The sequence below is a fragment of the Amblyomma americanum genome, chromosome 6, assembly GCF_052857255.1.
Source record: "Amblyomma americanum isolate KBUSLIRL-KWMA chromosome 6, ASM5285725v1, whole genome shotgun sequence".
Taxonomy (NCBI): Eukaryota; Metazoa; Arthropoda; class Arachnida; order Ixodida; family Ixodidae; genus Amblyomma; species Amblyomma americanum.
In genome coordinates this window covers 146,138,212-146,146,569 of record NC_135502.1, presented here as the reverse complement: position 1 = coordinate 146,146,569, position 8,358 = coordinate 146,138,212, and the positions used below count along the sequence as shown (strand labels likewise).

The window sequence follows — 8,358 nt, the reverse complement described above, 5'->3', positions numbered from 1 at the left end:
AACAGGCTATCCCGCAAAGTCGAGACGGCTTGCGTTGGTAATTACCTGACCTATTTGATCATACCAGCTGCTGAAACATCGTTTCAAAACTAAGCAAATCCCTGTGGCCACTCTGCGGAACTTAGCAGCCGGCCGCGCTGCCTGTAGGCGTGACAGTCGCCTAACGATGGTGTCTACTAGCTTTTATTGCACTACTGTATTGGGGCTCCCAGCAATTCACATAAGCGCCGTAAGTGGCGTGGCAGTCTCGCTAACCTATATAGTTTTGGGTAAACGAATTTGAAGCCCTGGGTCCAAAGAGTGTTTCGAAATTGGCACTACTAAACAGCTCTCAGTATTGAACAGAACTCGGCCAACTATAACAGCACCTATGGCGAAGGGCAAGCCGGGGCTGCCAGGAATGAAACACTAAAGGCTTTGCATCCGCTGGGGGCGTGAAAGATTCCCGGGTGTTGCTAGATTTTTCTGCGCGCGCTGCTAATGCGAATGATAACACCCTCCCAGATTTGCCCTTCTAGGGCGCGCTCTGCAAGCGAAACATCACGTTTTAAATGTAGAAAGCAACACCGAAGTCCACGGCACCTCCGCTAATGTATAGAGCTTCTGTATTGGCGGTTCCTAAGGGACACAAAAATGGACCGACTAGTTCATTGAGCTCGCGCGATGGGCACAAATACTTCACGCAGTAGTAAATGTTTCACACGTTTCCTTTAACGCGAAGTTAAATGTTATAATTTATGCTACCTGTCTAACACAACGTTTTACTTGCGATAGCTACTTACTTTATAATTCTTCCCAACTGTGTCATCTTACAAAGGCATCGGCATTTCTTACACAATAATCAAATTTGCAAAACTAACAGCTTCTTCTGCACCTATAGTTCACGGGAGTAATGATTTTTTGCTTTATTCCCGTCAAAAGCTCAATATTTCACAGAGATCTGCATATGGTACATTCTATCAAATCAACTCATCGTGACTAAAATTCTCTGACTCTCCAGGCATGCAGAAAATAAAGGACAGAGGAGAGCAAGTGATTTGCAGGACAGCGAGAAGCAGACAGCCACACTGCGCCCGTGGTTAACTCTGACTGGCGTCATCAATTCGTTCAGTCACACTGTTTACTGAAATTGTAATAATATAGCGATAAACAGCAGGAGAACATTCAAAACATTTCGGTTACTTTTGATGGCAAGAAGATGCGAAATCATTTGTGAGGCAAAACGTACTCGCTTAGTGAGTAATAATTTGAAACGGGGAATGACAATTATGGAGCACACATCGTAAGTTCCTTTACTAAATGCGCACGGTATTTTGCTGGAAATATTGAATGCCAATTTCTGAGCTTGGCACTTATTTTCATTAAAATAATCGAAATTAATTTCATATATTGCAGATTCATACAAAGTGTCGGCCTACAGTGTCGGCCATTCTCAGGCTTTGATCTCCTGGCGGCTTCAGAGTAAGTTAAATATGCGACGAACACTGTCTCTTGACCGCTACACCGTTAATAGTCAGTCTTAGCGAAACGACCTCGAATGTTGTAACAGCTGTGATGGCAGAGTGACCTTCATTGAACAATTGCTCCTTTCGAATGGTGCATCGTCTGACCACCGCATGGCCTGACACGGGGTATTTCCAATTTTAGGTGAAACAACTGCAAAGACGCCGTGCCTTCTGGGACTACATTCGAGTTCACCTAAACTGGCTGTTCAGCGCGCTGTTCCTCAAAGAATATTCAATGCCGGCCTTACCAAAGTGTCAGGTTTTTACTTTCTAAATTGCCTCCCAGCAGGCAGATCTCTGTCAAATTTTTACGTTCCTATTCATGGAAACAATACGTTCCGCTTCGTTCACACTCACTGCTCGGTAAGTTGCGAGGCGTGGTCACACAAAGCCAATTGGACTCCAATCCCGTTTTACAGCTAGTTGCAGCTTTAGAATTCTGGAAGAGATGTCAAGGCCCATTTGGAATTCCTCTTAAATACTAGCAAATTGGCGGATTTCGTGCCACTGTTCTTCAAGCATGTCGAGTCTGCTGTGCGAAAAAATGTAGAACGAGCAACAGTCCCTGCTAGGCTCACCAACCATCGCTCAAAAAAACGATTCTTGGCACGTCAGATAAGAATGCTTCTCTTCATACGTGCCGCGGTGGCGGCAGAGAGCCCCTTGCACCGTAAATGATTTCTACAGATGGATACAGGCCAATTCTTTTAAGAATGCCTGAGTGAATATTGTTTTCAATTTTATTCCGCTGCTGGCAAAAGTACCATGCATTGAAAATTTTCATTCTTGATTTTTCTCTCTATATATAAGGCCGATCTCAGGCACTCTACGAGACGAATCGGGCTAAGCCTGGTAAACCTTGCCTATGACGTTTCAAAGTATTTAAGGAGAAAGGTACCCTGGAACATGCCCTAAAAGCGGTAAAGTACTAACCTGAAAAATGCAGCGGGGTAGTCGTCAAACGAATGATCTAAGCATTTCATATATCTTAAAGCTGCACGTCTGTTTACACGCTGATAACAGGGATAGGAAGCTGCATGGAGATCGACGATAATTATATGCTCAAACTTCTGCGCACAGTTTAAGATATACGAAGTAACTTTCAGAATATCTGAATGCCGACAGTAATAATCGGGAGGTTTAATTTTATTTACGAAAATTGTGTGGAAGTTTTGAGTACAATATTACACAAAACACAAACATAAAAACTTCACAAACTTTTTGTATGTTTGAAGCCTGCACTAACCAAAATACGCTAAAAAGAAGGGCGTTGTATGCCGTCGAACAGTCGACCATTAAAAATGGTCTTGAAGAGGCAACAACACAATAAAAACGGTCTGATGGGCTAACAAAACAGACCAGTCAGTAGCGCTTCCAAACGTGTGCGAAATTGATGTTGATGCTGCCCATAGCCCTCTTCTGAACACATAAGGTTGCGAGTGTGATAGTTAAGATGACTTTCTTTTAAGATGAAAGCCTGTGCAGACAGAATATGCATTCACCTACTGAATAAAATCAAACGAGACTCATCTCAACAAGGCGCTGCTTTTCGCAGAACACAATACCATTCATGACAACTGATTGTATTTTATAAGGTATACTAACGACCGGTGTTTTGTACCCAAGGCAAGTGAAGGTGTTCCGGTATGATATAAATTTGAAGATGTCACTTTATTAACGCGACAGCGTTACGGAGCTGGTGTCGCAGAATTGCCAGTGTCGACTGCGTCTTTGGCCGTGAGCGAAAAATGCCGCATCTCGGTAGACACCTGAACGGCGCGGTACGGGTGTTCAACGAGAACTGTGAGACAGGCGTCAATTCCTGTCCTTAAATCCATTTTTTTATTTTAATTTTCTTTCCTTACGACCCGGTTCGGGTGTCCATCGAGATATGTGAGACAGGCGTCCTTTCCTTTCCTCACTTACGGACATGTTGATTTTGCTCCGATTTGAACAAACGCATCGCAGATGAATTACCCGTAACGAAACGAAGGAATGTCCTAAAAATCTGTGTCCTTTTGATGAAAAACACAACATGTTCGCTTTATGAAACCTTTCTGTATGAATCGTAATTCTATGATTTATTTGTCAGCTACTGTGGTGAGCTTCATTTGCTTTCTATAGCCCTTGTCATCAGCGTGCTCAATCACCAACTGAGGGGAAGCTTTAATTGCTAGCCCTCATGCTCGGCCAGTGTAACTTACTATCTATAAGACAGGGAAGGGTTCATGCACACGTAGATAGAGAAAACATTACTGCAATGCGTCGAAGTGATTGTGAGGGTCTACAGACTGCTGTGCAATGCATGAGAATTTCGTGGAGACTGCTGCAGTAGGAACGCTCAGAGCAAGCGCTCATTGAACGAGGAAAAACGCGGCAGCTTGTGCTTCCCTGTTTGTACTCAGCACGTAACTGAAATTTACCGGAACGAAGTTTGCCATTCAGGCTGCAAATAGGCGTCAGGAACCGAGTTCAGGCTGCGGCTCTACTGACTTTTAAGCTGGCAGCAAACCCTAGTTTCTGCCCAGTCATTCTCACTCGTGATGAGTCGCCGTTTATCGCACTGTGCGAAAATAGCTTTAGCGTGTTCGCTCTAGATCCGAAGGCCGCTGCGATCAATACGCCATAGAGTTTTATTGGTTCGTATCTTCTTTTTCAGGTGACAGTCTACACCGATGATGTGAGTACCTCAAGTGATTATCGGTACAGTATGTGGTTGTTGGCGACTTACTATGGATTTTTCTCCGGCACAGGGGCTCTAACTTCCCCCAGAAATATTGCATGCAGAAAGCAAGACGTTAAATTATCCGCGCAATTCTTATGAATAATTGTTGTGTTTCGTGCAATATTTGTGTGTGCGCCCGCTCATGTAAGTATGTACGCACTTACGTTAGGGCAAGGACACTAAGACTGTGAACAGGCCACAGCCGCATCACTGATGCTCAGACTGGATATTCAAAGTTAATAACCTATTTTACACTTTCTCAGTCATTCCGCAGCCGCCGCCGGAATCATGGACTAGGAACTTCACAAATGAAGACTCCTAAAACGCTATGAGGAGTGTATAAATGTTTTGTCTCTATTAACGTCCCGAAGAAACATGGTCTACTGGCAGCAAAGGGCTCCGCATTATATTCGAACACCTTGGGTTTTTAATGTGCACTTACATCTCACCGCACACGGGTGCCTTGCACAAGGACGCCGGAATCGAACCTACGTCCTTGGGCTCAGCAATAGAGCACACTGACAACTCAGCTACTGCGGCGTGGCAGAAAATATATTTGGAAGTGGAGTTTTAAAATGATCAAGCAGTCAAATTTTGACTTTGCACTGCTTACCTGACACAGAGACAAAACGCCCCCAAACAAGATAATGTAAAAGTTAAGAACAGAATAACATAGATAAAAAGGAAACCCTTATATTCACGCACCGCTATGTGGTCACGCCTTCGAAGACATCATCCTAGCCCTAACAATTCCAACTAGCTGACAAGTCGCGAACTCACAAACTGAATGCGATTGAGGCAAATGGTGTAGGACTGCTCAATGATGAAAGAAACATTGCATGAAACCGCTGATAACTAACTCACAATCAATTGGCTGCGTCACTACCTGCTAGCCCCCTGAACATAACACATAGAAATACTTTCCTTTTTATAACGACTTTCCTGACTGCAGCAATTATCAATATGTACGGTCAACTGGCAAGTACTGCTTTTACAGTGTCAGTTTAGTACTAATCATGAAGTTCTCTAACAAGCGTTCGCCATGTTTACATGGTTGCTGCTACAAAAAATGAGGATGTTAGCAGCGTCGTAAGAAACGTGTGAATGGAACAAATTAAGCAAGTTACGCACCTTTTTATTACTGCGGGAAAAACACAGATCTTGCAAATAATGGTCGCGTTGGGGTTTGAAATGCTTGAAATTTGTGCGTAACGGAATTGAGAAAGATGAACTGGATTGGAGGAATTTCTGCTTCAAACGTAGCAGTACATGTCATTAAATTCACATGCCTAGTTTGACGCCATGAAACTAGAATTCCAGGGTGTGCAGTGAAAGAGCTGGAATGTTTTTGTTCAAAGTGAAGAAATTCTTTGATTTCGAATCATGCACGAACAGCAAAGACGGGACGGAGCGCTCCGTCCCGTCTTTCTGTCTTGTGTTGTGTCAGCTATCGCGCCTGTAACCAAAGAAAAAAGACATACAAACCTTCATGCAAAGATTAATACCCGGAAAAATATATAAAAATCAGTTTTAAAAAAGGTCGTTTTTCTTGCCGTCTGGTGCGCACAATATTCGTGATCAAAAGATAAACTTGTTGGCATACTTAACGAATGAAATTTTTAAATACATGGTTGATATATGCGCATTACTGAACCACGTACTTACGTTGATATAGCTCGTTTGGGCAATCCATGGACTTGCAGCGTTAAAAGAAATATACGAGATTTATCGTAGATAACCTGCGGTGCACTGAAGTTAGCTCCATGGAATAGTAAGCTTTAATGAAAGCCGCAACATCAAATGTTTCTCAATAAAGTTGCACAGGAATCTAAAAATGAGTGTTGTTCGTTGATGGGAACAGTTTCGTACTCTTTTAGTGATCCCAGCTTTCAACAGTTTGTTCCTAATCGCTTTTTCCCGGTTATCATCGGTTCATCCGGTATTCTCTGAGTGTTATTAGAGCGCGGTTCAATCGCTTCGGTGGCAACAGTTTCGCGCGTAATATTCTCTATTTAAACATGGAGCCTGCCTGTGTGATATATTGCAGGCTGTCTTCGTATCCCAAATACAAGCCAGTGGAGCCTAAAGAGCTAGTTGCATGTCAAACGTAATCGCAAGCAGAGTGGGGTAAAGCACAAGCTACGTAGAGCCCAGAGGCCATTGATGTGAGTCATTGGCGCATCAAGCCCCTAATGCATATTGTAAAGATGTCTGGGTGCCTGTTGAACGGGAGCCAGCAGCAAGCACACGCCGGTTATTATTAAACGTATGCCTGCCAGGCTGGTGATGCGTGATCAGCATCAGCTGGTTTGCGAAAAATGTCAAATCGCAATTGCTGAGCCCTTTTCCGTTTGTTCCAGACCGCAGGAGACCTGAATCTGCTAACCACTCGGCAGGTTAAACAAAAGGGCAATATCACTTCAAAGCACAGCATCCTCATGCCTAAGCTCATACCATGGACGCATTATGTGGTGAGCCTAGAAGGTTGTTCGGCGGAGAAATGCAGCGCTGCCGTGAACACGACATTCAGCACGCCGTGAGGGGGTAAGCGCCTACAGTTCAGCCTTATAGATTTAACCCCCCCCCCCCCCAAGATTTCAAATGATCCGCAAATTCTGGCAAAAAAACCTTCACCCATCTCTGTTTGAGGCGTGAGAGCATAATTGGCGTTATGAGTCGCTGATTTGTTCCTCTAAAACGAAGATGTAGAAGCCAACTCTTACCTTCGTAATTAACAAACGAACTATTCTCTCACATAGACTAATCTTTCTTCTCGCAAAGCAAGCGACATGACGTAGTCCTTCAGTGATTTCGTACAAAACGCAGAAATATGAGTGTAGGTAAGCTTGGGAGATTGAAATCATTTGCACGAAGGCAAGCATTCCTGTTTTTTTCGAGTATCAGCTTTTTGCACATTCGTCATCGTTGAGCAAAAGCAGATCTCAATCGACAGGTGCACCTTCTCCCCTTTTTCTAATACCGGGCAACTTATAACCTGTTCTGGCTGCCGTATTTAGTCACCCATGCTTCATAAAAACGAACGAAACAAGCACAGACTCAATGAGTAGTTCAATAATCACTGCCCCAGTATGTCAAAATGTTTCGGACTACTTTCCAGTTTACCAGCTGATGAGCATCTGCTTGGTCGGAGGGCTGTTTACTGTGATGCATTGTCCCCCCTGTATACAGACTATCTTGCCTCGTCTAGGCACACAGCTCAATTTCGTCTACTTTTTTGTCATCCTCCAGCAGCCTTCAAGAAAATATGACATGTTGACCTCTCTAACAAAGCTACCCTAAAACGAATGCTGCTCTCCTTGATTTAGCACGTGGCACGTTCTCCGAAGATCCTATAGCTCCTGATTTTGTGTGCCCATATTCTCCCTAAATACACAAAAATGGGTGAAAATGACAGAAAACATGATGAGCCAGATTTAACATCGCCATAGCCACACACGTTAATTCAGCTCTTGAAGTGAGATGCGCAAGCGACGAAACAGATTTATTTGAAATATTGCTTACTAACGGGGTCTCGTAACTAGTTGATTTCAACGTGTTTAGCATTTCCTTCCAATTGAAAAGATCAGGGTTGGATAGGAATGGCAGCTGTTGAGTTGAGTTACTGTGCAACGTGTGTGCTGTGGTGGCTGGTAACGATGTACGTTTGGAATTGGAAAGCATGTCTGTTTTAATAAGGGCCTTTTGATGCGATTTGACGATACTGTAGATTAGTGCTTGGAGCAGTTTCTGTGCGCTGAGGATGCGCAGAGAGGCGAGGGGTATGAACTTTTCATGCGTTTTAATTACCTGTGCCTCCACTCAAGCCTAACAGCAATAAACTCTGGTATGGTATGAATACGCCACACTTGATAATTCCTGATAGTCAAAACATGAGAAGGGCAACAATCGTGCGCAAAATATCGTTTACGTTTTCCCGGGTACGACGCATGTTGTAGATTAATTCTAAATTCAGTAGGAGGAGGGCTGCGTGCTCCTCGGTTCATGGGCTCGCAGCATGTTTCGCATTTTCTTTAATGGGTTTGAATACGTTTTTCGATCGCTTAAGGAGAGCCAGGTAGTGGAACTTAGCCTCCAACTCAGCATTGCCACGTGGCATATGCATGTAAT

At 43.7% G+C, this 8,358-nt stretch overlaps 1 long non-coding RNA gene across 1 annotated transcript; it reads left to right on the top strand.

Annotated features, from left to right (window-relative positions):
* Positions 1–1,414: 1,414 nt before the first annotated feature.
* On the top strand, positions 1,415–6,766 carry LOC144095018 (uncharacterized). The gene is made up of 3 exons (XR_013306665.1): positions 1,415–1,461; positions 4,165–4,185; positions 6,591–6,766. It is a non-coding gene; the product is annotated as an uncharacterized LOC144095018 (long non-coding RNA).
* Positions 6,767–8,358: the final 1,592 nt, after the last annotated feature.